General features: G+C 39.4%; 1 pseudogene across 1 annotated transcript in view; it reads left to right on the plus strand.

The window, feature by feature from the left end:
• Positions 1-13,700, plus strand: part of LOC308273125 (glomulin-like) — a 28,431-nt pseudogene extending 14,731 nt beyond the window's left edge. The window contains exons 4-8 of the transcript in view: positions 8,650-8,737; positions 11,177-11,277; positions 11,886-12,052; positions 12,109-13,145; positions 13,337-13,700. The product of the transcript in view is annotated as a glomulin-like (transcript). The remainder of the gene's footprint in view (positions 1-8,649; positions 8,738-11,176; positions 11,278-11,885; positions 12,053-12,108; positions 13,146-13,336) is intronic.
• The last annotated feature ends 282 nt before the right edge of the window (positions 13,701-13,982 follow it).

Raw genomic sequence — 13,982 nt, forward strand, 5'->3', positions numbered from 1 at the left:
CAACTTCCAGTCAAAAATTTCCTATCCAGCAAAACTTTCTATCAAATTAGATGGAGAAATAAAAAGCTTCCATGACAAACAGAAACTGAAGGAATTTATGTCTTCAAAACCAGCGCTAGAGAAAATACTCAAAGAGATTAACTACAAAGAAGAAATAGGTAACACTCACCAGAACCAGAGAAACAAGAGTTTCCATCCAACAGACAACTAAGATTGGTTATCTGTGGAGATTCATTATTTATGTTAGTCTTTTACCTATCTCTAAATTGTATTGTTTGCCTTTATTGTTGTTAATTTTTAGGATTTCTAGTTGGAATATTAATATACCTTCAGATATAGCATTTGGAAATATTTTATCCAATTTTATTAGTAACTTTTAACTCTGTTTACATTGTCTTTGGATATACAATATTTTCTTTTATTTTTTAGGGAGTTTGTATATTCTTCTGTTGCCTGTGCCATTGAAATCATATCCAAGAAATCACTGCCAATTTCAATGTTGTGAGGTTTTATGACCCAGATTTTCTCCTAAAAGTTTATAGTCTTAAGATTTATATTTAGGTCTTTTATCTAGTTTGAGTTAATACTTGTATGTGGGATTAGGTAAGGGTCCAATTTTATTCTTTTCCATGTAATTATTATTTTTCAACAATATTTAGTTAAAAGATTATTATTTCCACCACCAAATCTTCGTGGAAACCTTGTCAAAAATAACTTGACAATATAGGGAAGAAGTTAGCTCTAGGCTTGTATTTAACTCCAATGGTCTATATATCTGCCTTTAGAACAGTACTACACTGTTTCAATTATTGTAGCTTTATATGGTTTGAAATCAGAAAATATACATCTTCTAGCTTTGTTTTTGCTTCGAGATTGTTTTGGGTATCTAGAGTCCATATTCCATATCAGGATAGATTTTTTTCTGAAAAATAAATATATGATAGTTTCACCTAAAAAAAAGAAAAAAAATATTCTCTGGTAAGAAAGAAAGCAAAAAGAAATATTGAAATGTTATCTTTAAGACGTCAAAAGCTTGGTATCAGACAAATGAAACTGTTATGTGAGATTATCATTTTTAATTTTGGATAAATTGCTATAATACTAGATGTCAACCACTAAGCCAAGCATGGGAGGGAGGGATGGGGAGAGAATGGGGTGGGGATCGGGTGGGGGCTGACTGGGCAATGTGTGCATGTATGTCTACAAAAGTTTGTATCCCACTATGATGTATGAATACAGTGCACCAATAAAATAAAATTAAAAAAAAATAAAGGTACAACCATTAAAAAAGAAAAACACCTATCTCCTTTCTTCATAACGTAAGCTATCGATTACCACAATGTCCCAGTGCCTCATAGAGCGTCCAGCATAATTGCCAGAGTAAAATACACATTGAACACAAACTAGCAATCCAAGTGCTTGAAGTTACATTTTCTCTTTCCTGTTACTATTCCCAGATGATCACTATTGTAGAGATTGAAAAAACATCTAATAGCTCAGAGATGGCACAGACTGATGTAAGATTCATGATTTTGGTCTCTCTTACCTAAAGGACTTGTTTGAACTGGAATGTCCTCAACGCACAAAATATGACGGTGGCCAGAGAGTTCCTTTAATTATGCACACTGATCTGTGCTCTTTCAAAGCTTCCTTGACTATGGTATTCTATCGACAAGAGTAACTTGACTTTCTTTGGAGCCACAACTGTTTGCTTTTTAAAAATGCATATGATGGAACCAAATTCTTAGAAGGCTTTGGCAAATTAGGCTAGGTAATTTTTCTTTCTGGAATACTGCTTAAATATACCAAAGTAGGGGCCGGGATGTAGCTTAGTGGCAAAGTGCCTGCTTTGCAGGTGTGGCACTCTGGGTTCGATCCCCGGTTCCAAAAAACAAAAGACAAAATAAATAAATAAATAAATAAATAAATAAATAAATAAATAAATATACCAAAGTATAGTATATCAAATACATATTTAAAATTTCATCACAGAAGATATACAATGAGATTTTAAATTGGATTGTGAAGTCGATTTCTGTGTGGATAGTGAAGTCTACTTTTTCAGACTTTCATTTGGTACTGTGATATTCATTAGTCTTCTGTAGTACTCAAGGAATTCACAGTTGGGAAAAGATAACAATTGTAAGACTCTGTATCATATAGCAGGGTTTTATTTGATGGTCCAGAAGATGAAAGGAGAGAAAAAATTACAAAGAAAGTCTTCTAAATCTGAAGAACTCAACAGTATAAAATCATAGGAAACTTTAACAGAACTCTTGAAGGAAACCGAATATTGATTTAAGCAATCTTTGTGTGAATTTTTCAATAATAACAAAGGTGAGAAATTTGGTTCTCATTTAATGAGGCTAGCATATTCAATCAATAAATAGAAGGTCTAGCTTTCACCCCTGTCAAAGATCTGACCTTTGGCCTGGAAGAGACTGACCTGAGAGTGGTCAATATGGTAGCACATGGTGGCCACAACTACACAAAGTGAAGACCAGCCCAGGCTGGGAGATCAGAGAGACTTGAGAATGAGATCAGGTTCCTGCCCCTGGGCCTGCACCTCCACTGGATGTGCAGTTCAGAAAAAGGGGACAGGCCACAACCTCCCAGACTACTTTTCCAGTATCTGGGAGGCTAAGACAGGAGGATCACAGGTCCAAGGCCAGCTTCAGGATTTTAGTAAGATTCTCCAGCAACTCTGTGAGACTCTGTCTCAAATAAAAATAAATAAAATAGGGCTGAGAGTGTAACTCCTGAGTGTCCTTGGGTTCATCCTCGAGAACTAAGGGGAAAAAAAAAAAGAAGAGGAAGACAACAGCAACCACAACCTTCCTCCCACTTAGGCGCCATCATTGCTGGAGACCTTGAGACCAAACAGCCTTAGACATGGGTAGGCAGAAGACCAGGCCTGGTGCTATTACTCATTGATGGGGCTTCCCAGCAGGGTTAAAGGGAAAGTGGCCCCAGTTCTTCCAAGACCCAGGAGATTTGACACAAGCGCAACCAAGTGCACGGGATAAAGAGACCACAAATTGCTTTTGCGCTCTGGTGATTGAAGAGCTGCTTCAGGAGGTGGGGGGCTGAAAACCTTCCGCCCTTTTGTATGGGGCAACAGCAAGCACATTCTGTCCTTTCTTGGGGTGCTAAAAAAATCAGCCTTCCGGAGTCTTCATTAGAGATGTGGATTTTAAGGGCGACCTTAGGTCATACAGAACTAATCAAGCGAAAACAATAAGAAAATGAGCCCGACAGTCAGCAAGTATCTGAGGACTTTATAAAAAAGAATTAGAAACGGACAAATTCACTGGGCGCTGCAGAGGTTCCAATCTGCAAGGTGGCATTGTGTGGCTGGGATTAAATTATTTATTCATTGTTAATTTATTTATTTATGTATGTGCAAATGACCTTGCTGCTGCAGGTGCTAAGGGGCCTCTGAAAAGGCCGGGTTTTTTTTTTAGATCCAGGCCTAGAATATTGGTCCATTTAACTCATTCTTTCCTTAAGGCGATCAGCCTGACCTTTATCTGAGAAGAGAGAGGAGGAAAACCATATGTGTTTAGGGAACGAGGCAGAACGTGAGCAGCCCCGAGGACCCAAGTATTTCAGCTTCATTCAAGATTCTGGGGAAGGCACTACAAGGTTTAATGTCCAACAAATTAGCAAATGAATGCTTATGTCAATATGTGAAAAATCCCTGGTTAATTTAAACAGATAAAAAGCCTGGGGGAAAACCTCAGAAAACGCAGTCTCTTTTTTTTTTTTTTTTCTTTTTAGTTAATTTAATTTCTAAATGCGGAAGCAGCACTTCAGAAGCTCTTTGGAAACCCACAAAAGTTACTAAAAAAACGAGAGGTCCAATGTATCCTTGATCTTGTACTTGTTTGAAAAGTGTGTGATTACTAGTAGAAATAAGAAGATTGAATCAGCCATCCTCTGCATCATACCCACTATTCACTAGTGTCCTGTCCAAACTGAAAAGCAGAGAATCCATCTTCACCTCTTATAAACCCCTTAGGAGTAAAAACAAATAACCACTTTGTATGTATGACAATATTGTTTGTGGGGGAAATCTCAGGGTGAAATCAATGATGATCATCGTATTTTCTCTAGGTTTAGGCAAATACTGATGCACAATAATGGTCACCCTGTGTTCCTGCTGACCCAGCACAGTGGGGACACTGTGTAGGACACGACCTTTGGGGAAGAAGAAAACAAGGGCTCAGTGGGGGATTCAGACAAGAAGTCACACATACTGAAGCCCCTGACATCAAGCCAGTACATCCTCCTTGAGGAAGGAGCGCAGGAGCCAATTCCTCTGCAAGAGACACGTGACCATGACCGCTAATGGTTCCCGGAAGAGAATCTTTCTGCCAAATTGGTAAGGACGGGAAGCAAATGATTTGACTTGAGAAGTGCTTCAGCGAGATATCTGCCTCTCTAGGTGAATCAGGAGCTTCTCTTGGCTCACAAAGAGGTAAGCTTTCTCCAAAGGCAGAGGGGGGAGGAGACTTCTTCAGATGTCAGAGTGAGATTCTCCTTCGCATATTCTGTGCTAAATAAACCATTAAGCTCTAAAAGGGAAAAGGAAAAATTTATAGGACTTTTCTATGTTGCCGACCATCGTTCATTCGTTCTTATTATTTTGAAAGTTTTATGTTGACACTAACTGCCAAACTGCTAAAAATGAAAACATGAAAATAATTTCTGATGTTATTTCTTTTACTTACCAAAGAGTAAAGTCCAGCCAGTCTGAATCAGTAACAGTTTTGATCCCAAGACTTATAAAATTATAAATTATTCCTTAGATGTGTTTTGAACTTTAGAATTTCATGGTTATTTGTGTGTGTGTGTGTGTGTGTGTGTGTGTGTGTGTGTGTGTGAGTGTGTGTGTGTTATTGGGGATTGAACCCAGAGGCATTCTATCTCTGAGCTACACCCTCTGCTTTTTTAAATGTTTTGTTCTGAAACAGGGTCTTGCTAGGTTTCTGAGAGTCTCGCTAAATTGCCGAGGCTGGTCTTAAACCTGCCATCCTCCTGTCTCAGCTTCTCAAGTAGTGTAATTACAGGCATGTGCCACCATGCCCAGTTCAAAATTAGTTTTAAAAGTTAAGTTACTATTTTGTGGCACATTGCAGTATAATATATTCCTACTTTGAATAAGGATTTATTTTTTGGTACTAAAGACTAAACTCAGGGACATGCTACCTTCAAGCAATATCCCCAGCCCTATTTTTTTTAATTCTTTATTTTAAAACAGGGTCTCACTAAGTTGCTGAGGGCCTCACTAAGTCGATGAGGCTGGCCACAAACCTGTGGTCCTCCTGTCTCAGCCTCCCAAGCACTGGGATTACAAACATATGCCACCATGTGTGGCTTGAATAAGAATTTTAAAAGTACTTTATTTCTAGTTAGGTTTTCATTGATAATATGGGGCTGTACTGGGTTTGAAGTAATAAATCTTTTCCTTTTGTTCCCCCTCAAAGGAATAGATGAACCCCCATTATTCCAAATAAGTATTTTAGGTTAATAACAGAATAGAGAAGTAAAAGTAAAGACCTATTCAAAGTATTTTATAGAAAGAAACACAACTATCTAGGAATTCAGCAGTTTACTATTCCTGGTAGAAAGCAGAACTTGTCATTTAAAAATAAAAACTAAACTTTGTCACTCATGCATTTATTGGTGCCTTATAAGCAATTTGCAAACAAGTGTTTCTGGAGAGGAGGGAAGGAGAGTGTCCATTATTATTATTATTTTTTTTACTCTTTATGCACCACTGAAGTTTGATTTATTGGCAACTACCAGGGCAAAAATTAGCAGGTATTTTTGAAATGGGCTAATTTCTTAAAATCATCACAGTAAGACCTTTCAGAGAATAGATGTGCTAAAGAAGAATTAGCAGAAAAAAAAATATAACATTTTTAAAGTGCCAATTTTCTAGTTAGCTCTCACCAGGACCCATTTCACTAATGCTGTTTTTGAGCTCAAAGTATCCAAATAATTTCTCAAAAAAACCCCACATGGTTCAAGTACTGAATTTTGTCATTAACCTAGCTTGCTCTCTTATGGAGCCACGGGAATCTTTCAGATAACTACGTATGCAGAACATGAGCAGCTCTCGTTCAAAGGACCCTATCACATGCTTCAGAGATGGGGGAAGAAATCTAAAAGCTGTCCTCCATCAGTTGTTATAGCATACAAAAAACTAAGGCAAAAATGCACCAGGATCTTGCTACGCTCACTCTTTGCAAATAGAACACAAGTTCTCTCATATTCTCTCTCTCTCTCTCTCTCTCTCTCTCTCTCTCTCTCTCTCTCTCTCTCTTTTTAATTTTTATTTTTTTGGTGGTACTGGGGATGGAGCCCTTCTACCTCCGGGCTACACTCCCAGACTTATTTTATATTTTATTTGGAAACAGGGTCCCTTAAGCCAGCACGGCTGACTTTGAACCTGTGTGATCCTCCTGTCTCCGCCTCCAGAGCCGCCACCAGGCCCAGCCTCACTCTCTCTCTTTTTATAACAATAGCACTAAGCAATAGTAACAACACCCACTAGTCCCTGAGACTGTTCTGGAACTGTGATAAGCAGGAACCATAAAATATCTCCTTCAGTTCTGAGAGTCTGATGGTCTCCAAAAGAGGAAACTGATTATCAACAAGGCTGAAAATTTAGCTCAGGTCATATCACAGTAAAGGGGAGAGCTGGGAGTTAAAATTGGGCTAGTTTGATTTCAGAGCCTGAACTCTTAGACACTACTTTCTTTCTTTTCTTCTTTCTTTCTTTCTTTCTCTTTTTTCTTTTCTTCTTTTTTTTTTTTTTTTTTTCAGGTCTGGGGATGGAACCCAGGGGCATTCAACCTCCGAGCTACAGCCCCTGCCCTATTTTTTTTTATTCTTTATTTTGTTTTTTTGGGTTTTTTGTTTGTTTGGTTTTTTTTGGTGGTACTGGGGGTGGAACCCAGAGGCTTTCTACCTCCGGGCTATACTCCCAGACCTTTTTTATATTTTATTTGAAAACAGGGTCTCACTAAGTTGTTGGAAGCCTCACTGAGTAGCTGAGGCTGGCTTTGAACCCGTGCGATCCTCCTGTCTCCGCCTCCCAAGCGCGGGGATTACAAGTGTGCACCACCATGCCTGGCTTTATTCTTTATTTTGAAACAGGGTCTCACTGAGTTGCAGAGGGCCTCACTAAGTAGCTGAGTCTGTTTGCAAACCGCGATCCTCCGGTCTCAGCCTCCCAAATGCTGGGATTACAAGCATGCACCACCACGCCCAGCTTCTTACACACTATTTTTCTTCCTCTTTTTGCATCTGTTCCTTCTGCCTTTTGCCTTTAAATAACCAAAAGAATGATTAGAATCTTTATTGCAACAGATAGGAAGAGTACACTTTCTGTAGACTTTTGTTTTTTTTGTAGACTTTGATAGCCCTCAGGAGGGTTGAAGTGGTGGCTTCTTTGCTTCTTCCAGAACCTTCAGCTCTTCTCTGATGTTGGCGAGTCTGAACTCCAGCCCTCCAGCTTCCAAACCCACCATTCTACCATGCTCATAACCACCATTCTCTTTCTCTGCATTTTTCTGCGTTAGCTCTTCTATCACCTAGTACTTAGTTGTGCTGAATAATAATAGCAAAAGTTTATATACAATGCTTCTGTGTGCTAGGCACTGTCCTAAATACTTTAGATATACTAAATACTAGCTAGATCTTCAAATAAGCCCTTCTTGGAAGGTACAATAATTTATCCCTTCTTATAGATGTGGACCTTAGATACAGGTCAAGTAACTTAATAAAGGTCACACAACTAGGAAATAATTCATGATCTTAACCACTTTACTGTTTTTGGTGTGTGTGTGTGTGTGTGTGTGTGTGTGTGTGCGCGCGCGCGCGCGCGGTACTGGGGATGGAACCCTTCTACCTCCGGGCCACAGTCCCAGACCTATTTTATATTTTTTTATTTGAAAACAGGGTCTCTTAAGCCAGCAAAAGCTGGCTTCGAACCTGCGTGATCCTCCTGTCTCCGCCTCCCAAGTGCGGGGATTATAAGCGTGCGCCACCACGCCCAGCTTTACTGTGTTTTTTGATAGCTTATATATTTACTGTTGGCCTCATGTTTCTAGCATATATGAGGAGAGGAATATCTGCCTCACTCATCAATAAATCTACAGCATTTACAACAGTGTCTAGCTCACAGTAGGTGCTTAATAAATATATGTGGACCAACTGACAGCTTCTTTCCTACCTTTCAGCTTTCTGGGATATTTCTCTGACCTGCATGGATTTGGCCAGATAACCTAAGCACCTCTGTACTTTCACATGATGATGCGCAGAGTATCAGGTGTAATCTCCAGGTCTTTTGCTCCTTTCAAGTTTGGGTGGGGAGGTGAAAACTGGGCCGTTGGCTATGTGAAGCAAGCACATCATAGCCTCAAAGTGCACAGATCTCAGAGATGAAAGAAACCTCAGAGTCACAATGCTCTGCTCTGCGCAGCGCCTTAGGAAGTTCATCCCTCTGCACAGGCAGTAACACCTGAGCTCCAAAGCCTTCTGGCTTTTATCTGGCTTTGCAGTGAGAGAGGAGAGATAAATGTAGGAGCTGGAGGGCTGGAAGTGCTCACCCACTGCTCCAATGGCTGCTTCCTCTAGCAGTCCTTTCTGCTGTTGGTGACCCCTCCTCCACAGCTCCACTGGGCTCCATGAACAGCAACACCCCCTCGCTCCTCCAGGCTAGATGGTAAGACCTTCACACCGTTGCTAGTTCTCAGATGCCCCAACATCCCTTACTGATCTCACAATCTTTCTCACACCTCTGCAAAGAGCGCCTTTATTAAATACCCTTCAAAGTCCCAGCTTCATGAAAACCCTTCTTCTTCCTGATGTGTGGTAAACACTCAGACCCGCTGGTCCAAATTCCCATCTGATGGCACCATCCCCTTGGCTACATACTCAGCCTCTGTTTATCCACCTCTGCCATTCCAACACGTCTATTCCACGTATAAATTGTCCTATCTATTAAAGTAATATTCTTTATCAGAGGCAGATCTTGCCTCTCATGAAATCCCATTTCGGTCGTCTGGAACACAGAGAATAAGCCTACCCTTTACTCTCCCTGACAGCTCTGTAAATATTCGAACACAGCTGTCCTGGTCTCCCCTAAGACTTCTCCCTCCCAGATGAAACACATCCCATTTGTTTTCCACCTTAAATCTCTCCAAGCTCTCTAATCAGTGACTAGAAATAAGGGAGTAAAGAAGTGGGAGAATAAATACGTCCTAGTTGATGGGCTTGCGGTGTAGGATAACGAAGCCGGGAAGGAAACAGACTCTCCCAATTTCTGACCTTGTCCCTGAGGACGACTCATGAACTTCCCATTACACACCTTTCACTGTTATTACTATTTAAATGTATATATTGCTTCATCCTTCTCTTTTTTAGGACTTAAAGTTTTATGACAGCTATATTGTGTTTTAAATTCAAATTAAACTTATGTCTTGATGGATAAAAGCACAAATTTGTTTATATTTATAGGGTACAATGGGATGTTTTGATCTACATATATATAAAGTTGATATCAGGGTTACCATATCAATCTCCTCAAATGCTTGCCATTTCTTTATGGGGAAAACAATTAAAATCCTTTCTTCCAGCTTCTTGAAATGTACATTATTGTTATATAGATAACAATATCTACATATCGTTATATTATGTTATCATATATATATATATATGAAAATATCTCTATGTGAACCCTCTGTGCAATAGCATACCAGAACTCTCCTGTCTAACCGTAACTGAGTGCACATTGATTGGATCCTCCCGTTTCTCTCTTCCCCTTTTCTTCTCAGCTTCTGGCAACCACCATTCTATTCTTAACTCCCATGAGACCAATGTCTTTTATATTCCATATATGAATGCGATCATTTGGCACTTGTCTTTCTGTACTGGCTAATTTCACTTGTCGTAATGATGTTTTTGCATTCTAATAGACATACTGGTACATTATAGTCTCACATCATAACGCAGTTTATAATGACAGTGACATACATGTACGCAGCGCTTGGTGGGCTTCCCCTGGCTCTCTCCCCACTCCCCCACCTTCCCCATACATGATATTGAGACTGGCTTGGGTATGTTTCCTCTTTAATTCTCCCTCCCACACCCCCTCTGGACCACCTCTTTTGCTCCACTGAGGTTTATTCTCCATCATCTAAAGTCCCCCTTGTATCCTTATTACTCCCTAGAATTTTTTATTCTGGCAAATATGCATAGCACAAAATTTGCCATTTTAAGCCGGGAATGGTGGCGCATGCTTATAATCCCTGTACTTGGGAGGCTGAGACAGGAAGATCATGCTTAGTAAGGCTCTCAGCAACTTAGTGAGACCCTGTTTCCAAATAAAATATAAAATAGGTCTGAGAGTATAGCCTGGAGGTAGAAAGCCCCTGGGTTTCATCCCCAGTACCAAAAAAAAATTTTTTTTTTTTTTTGCCATTTTAACCTTAATGTTTGCTCTAACCATTTTAAGTGTACAAGTTAGTGGCATTAAGCTATTCACAATATCCTGCAAGCATCACCACTATCCATTTCTAAAACATTTTTAGCATAATTATTTTACTTATTATTAAAATTAAATATTGCCGGGCGTGGTGGCGCAGGCTTGTAATCCCCACGCTTGGGAGGCGGAGACAGGAGGATCGCACTGGTTTGAAGCCAGTCTCGCTGGCTTAACAGACACTGTTTCCAAATAAAAATATAAAATTGGTCTGGGAGTGAAGCCCAGAGGTAGGAGGGTTTCCAGGAACCCCAGTACCACCAAAAAAATTAAATATTTATTATTTTACTAAATGTTTAATATTTTAGCATAATTATTATTTTAGCATAATATTCTTCAAATGCTAATCTAAACCAAAACATTCTCAAAATTCTCTTAACTCTTAAACTCTTTGCACTTTCTTAAAATTCTTAAACATATTGGACTTGTCAATGATACATAAGATACCGCCTAGTGTATTCTATATCTTTTTTCTCTAAATTTCATACGGTCAGAATTAGATTCACCAGGTGTTGAAGACCTACATATGTGTTAGTCAGTTTTTTTTTCCCCCTATGGCAAGAGCAATTTAGAGGAGAAACGCTTTTCTTTTGGCTCATGGTTTTAAAGGCTCACTCATAGTTGGCAGGCTCCAAGGCAGAAACATCACAGGTGCAAGTGTAAGAGGAAAGCTGCTCCACTCATGGTACCCAGGAAGAAGAGGGAAGCAGACAGAGAAAGGGGTCAGGGATAGATCTAGTCCTTAAGGTCACACTTCCAGTGGCCCACCTCCTCCAACCACACCCCACCTCTGAACCTTGCTACATTGAGGACTAGACTTTCAACATGAAATTTTGGGGGGGACATCTCAGATCCAATCCATTATAGGGTGTTAGTTATTCTCACATGCTATTTAATGAACATAGTACAGTGGCTATATTAGTGCTATGTGGAGGTAAATGTTAAACATTTTTGAAAAGTTAAATTTTTATACCCATAAAATCAATTTGATAGTGGTGATATAGGACAGATTATGTGTATGCCAATGTCTTCAGCAATGAATCATTTAAGAATATAGTTTTGGGCCAGGCGTGGTGGCGCACGCTTGTAATCCCCGCGCTTGGGAGGCGGAGACAGGAGGATCGCGCAGGTTCGAAGCCAGCCGTGCTGGCTTAAGAGACCCTGTTTCCAAATAAAAAATAGGTGTCTGGGAGTGTAGCCCGGAGGTAGAAGGGTTTCCAGGAACCCCAGTACCACCAAAAAAAAAAAAAAGAATATAGTTTGGGGCCAGGGGCGCGGCCCAAGTGGCATCAATGCAGAGGAGCACAACGTCTCCTAGGAGAATAATTAGGAGTGGCTGTGGAGGAACTTCAGTCTGTAATAATGAGATGTCAAATCCTAGAAGAGCATGACTTTACAGAAGAAGACTTTGGTCTATTTCAGTTAGCAGGCCAAAGATGCATAGAAGAAGGGCACATGGAACAACTATTAGAAATTACTCAAAATGAAAAGAACAAGGTGTGGCACACACTTGTAATCCCCGGACCTGAGAGGCCGAGACAGAGAGATCACAGATCATCATCAAGACAATGGCCTGGAATCTCATTGGCCTTGTTGTTCAATGCCTTTTATGGAAAAATGAACCTGATAAAAGATTATTTTCTTATGCTTGATTTATTGGTAAAGTTATGTAACCCAAAGGAATTATTGTTGGGTTTGCTTGAACTGATTGAAGAGCCCTCTGGAAAACAGATATCCCAAATTAGTCTTCATTTACTTCAACCATTAAAAACAGTGATTCAGAAACTTCGTGACAACAAGGCATATTCAGTTGGATTAGCATTGTCTACCTTTGGAGTCAACTCTCTCTCCTTCCTGTTCCATACTCAAAAGAACAAATGCAAACAGATGACTATGGCCTTTGTCAATGTTGCAAGGCCTTAACAGAATTTGCTAAACCCTTTGTGGAAGAAGTCATTAATGACAAAGAAAACAAGGCAAATGAAAAAGAAAAATTAAAGGATGAATTGCTGAAGCTTTGTTTCAAAAGCTTGAAGTGGCCTTTGCTGACAGCACAATTCCTCTAACAGCCTGAGGAAGCTGGGAATGATCCTTTAAGGTGTTTTCACCTGAAATAATAGGCTTTTGATCAGCAGTTGGATACCCTTTCCCCCAAACTATTTTTAATCATGGAAGGAAAAAGAGGACTTGGGACTACCTGGAGCTTGAGGAAGAAGACAAACAATTAGCAGACTCTGTGGTTTCTTTCGCGTATCTAGTATTTGTTCAGGGCATCGGCACTGATCAGCTTTCAATGGTCTTAAGCCCATCATATCTTTTGCAGTTTAATATGGGGTATGTTGACGTTTCTTGCAAAAAACAGAAGAATCTATTTTCTCCAAAGGATTGGAACTGCTGAGAATAGTTCATTGAGAATAGAAGACAACAGTCTCCTTTACCACTACTTAGAAATCAAGAGTTTTCTTACAGTACCTCAGGGCTTAGTCAAAGTAATGACACTTTGCCACATTGAGACATTGAGAAAAAAAGAGTTTAGCTATGCTTCAGCTATGTATCAACAAGTTGGATTCACAAGGCAAACATACATTCTGTAGGTGCTTATTGAGTACAAGTAATCACTCAGGTGTGGAGTCCTTTATTATTCAAAATATAAAAAATCAAACTGACATGTCACTTAAGAAAACACATAAAGGATAGTTTACAGGACCACAGCGGATTCTCTTTTAGATTTGGTACTGTGTCTCCCAGAAGGTGCTAAAACAGATTTACTTAAAACTTCAGACAGCATTATGGCTTCATTAGATTTATTGAGGTATTTAGTTATCAGAGATGATGAAAATGACAGACTGGATTATGGCCAGAACTCGGAAAGATTGGGAACAATTTCTTAAAGCCACTTCATGTGGAACTTAATATGTCAAAAGCACATTGTGAAGCAGAAATTTAAAATAGCCATGTAGTCCAGGAGTCTAAGGATCTTTGTTCTATAACTGTAGGTGAAGAGATCCCAAATATACCTCCTGAAATGCAGTTACATTCAGCTCTTTTCACATTTGATTTGATTGGAAGGGTTTGGGCTTGAGTAGAAGAACTCATTGATATAAAAACAAAGTCTACCTCTGAAGAAAATGTTGGGATAAAGTAGAAGTTCTACTTCCTAAATAAAAACTAATAAAGTACTGTAAAAATAAAAAGAATATAGCTTTAATTAACTGGTAGAATAAAGTGAGATTTGGTAGGTGGGCTCTGGTGCAGGTGTATTACCAATGTAGGTTTATCATTAAAGATACTTGGATTCACATTAAAATTAATCCCTAAAAATAATCTTTTCTGGAAGTCTCACCTCTCTGAGACTCAGATTCTTTCTTTATATCAGAAAGAAGTGGGTCAACATGACCTCTAAGGATCTTTTTGGTGTTAGCTTGCT

This window comes from Muscardinus avellanarius (genome assembly GCF_963383645.1).
Source record: "Muscardinus avellanarius genome assembly, chromosome: 14".
NCBI classification, from domain to species: Eukaryota; Metazoa; Chordata; class Mammalia; order Rodentia; family Gliridae; genus Muscardinus; species Muscardinus avellanarius.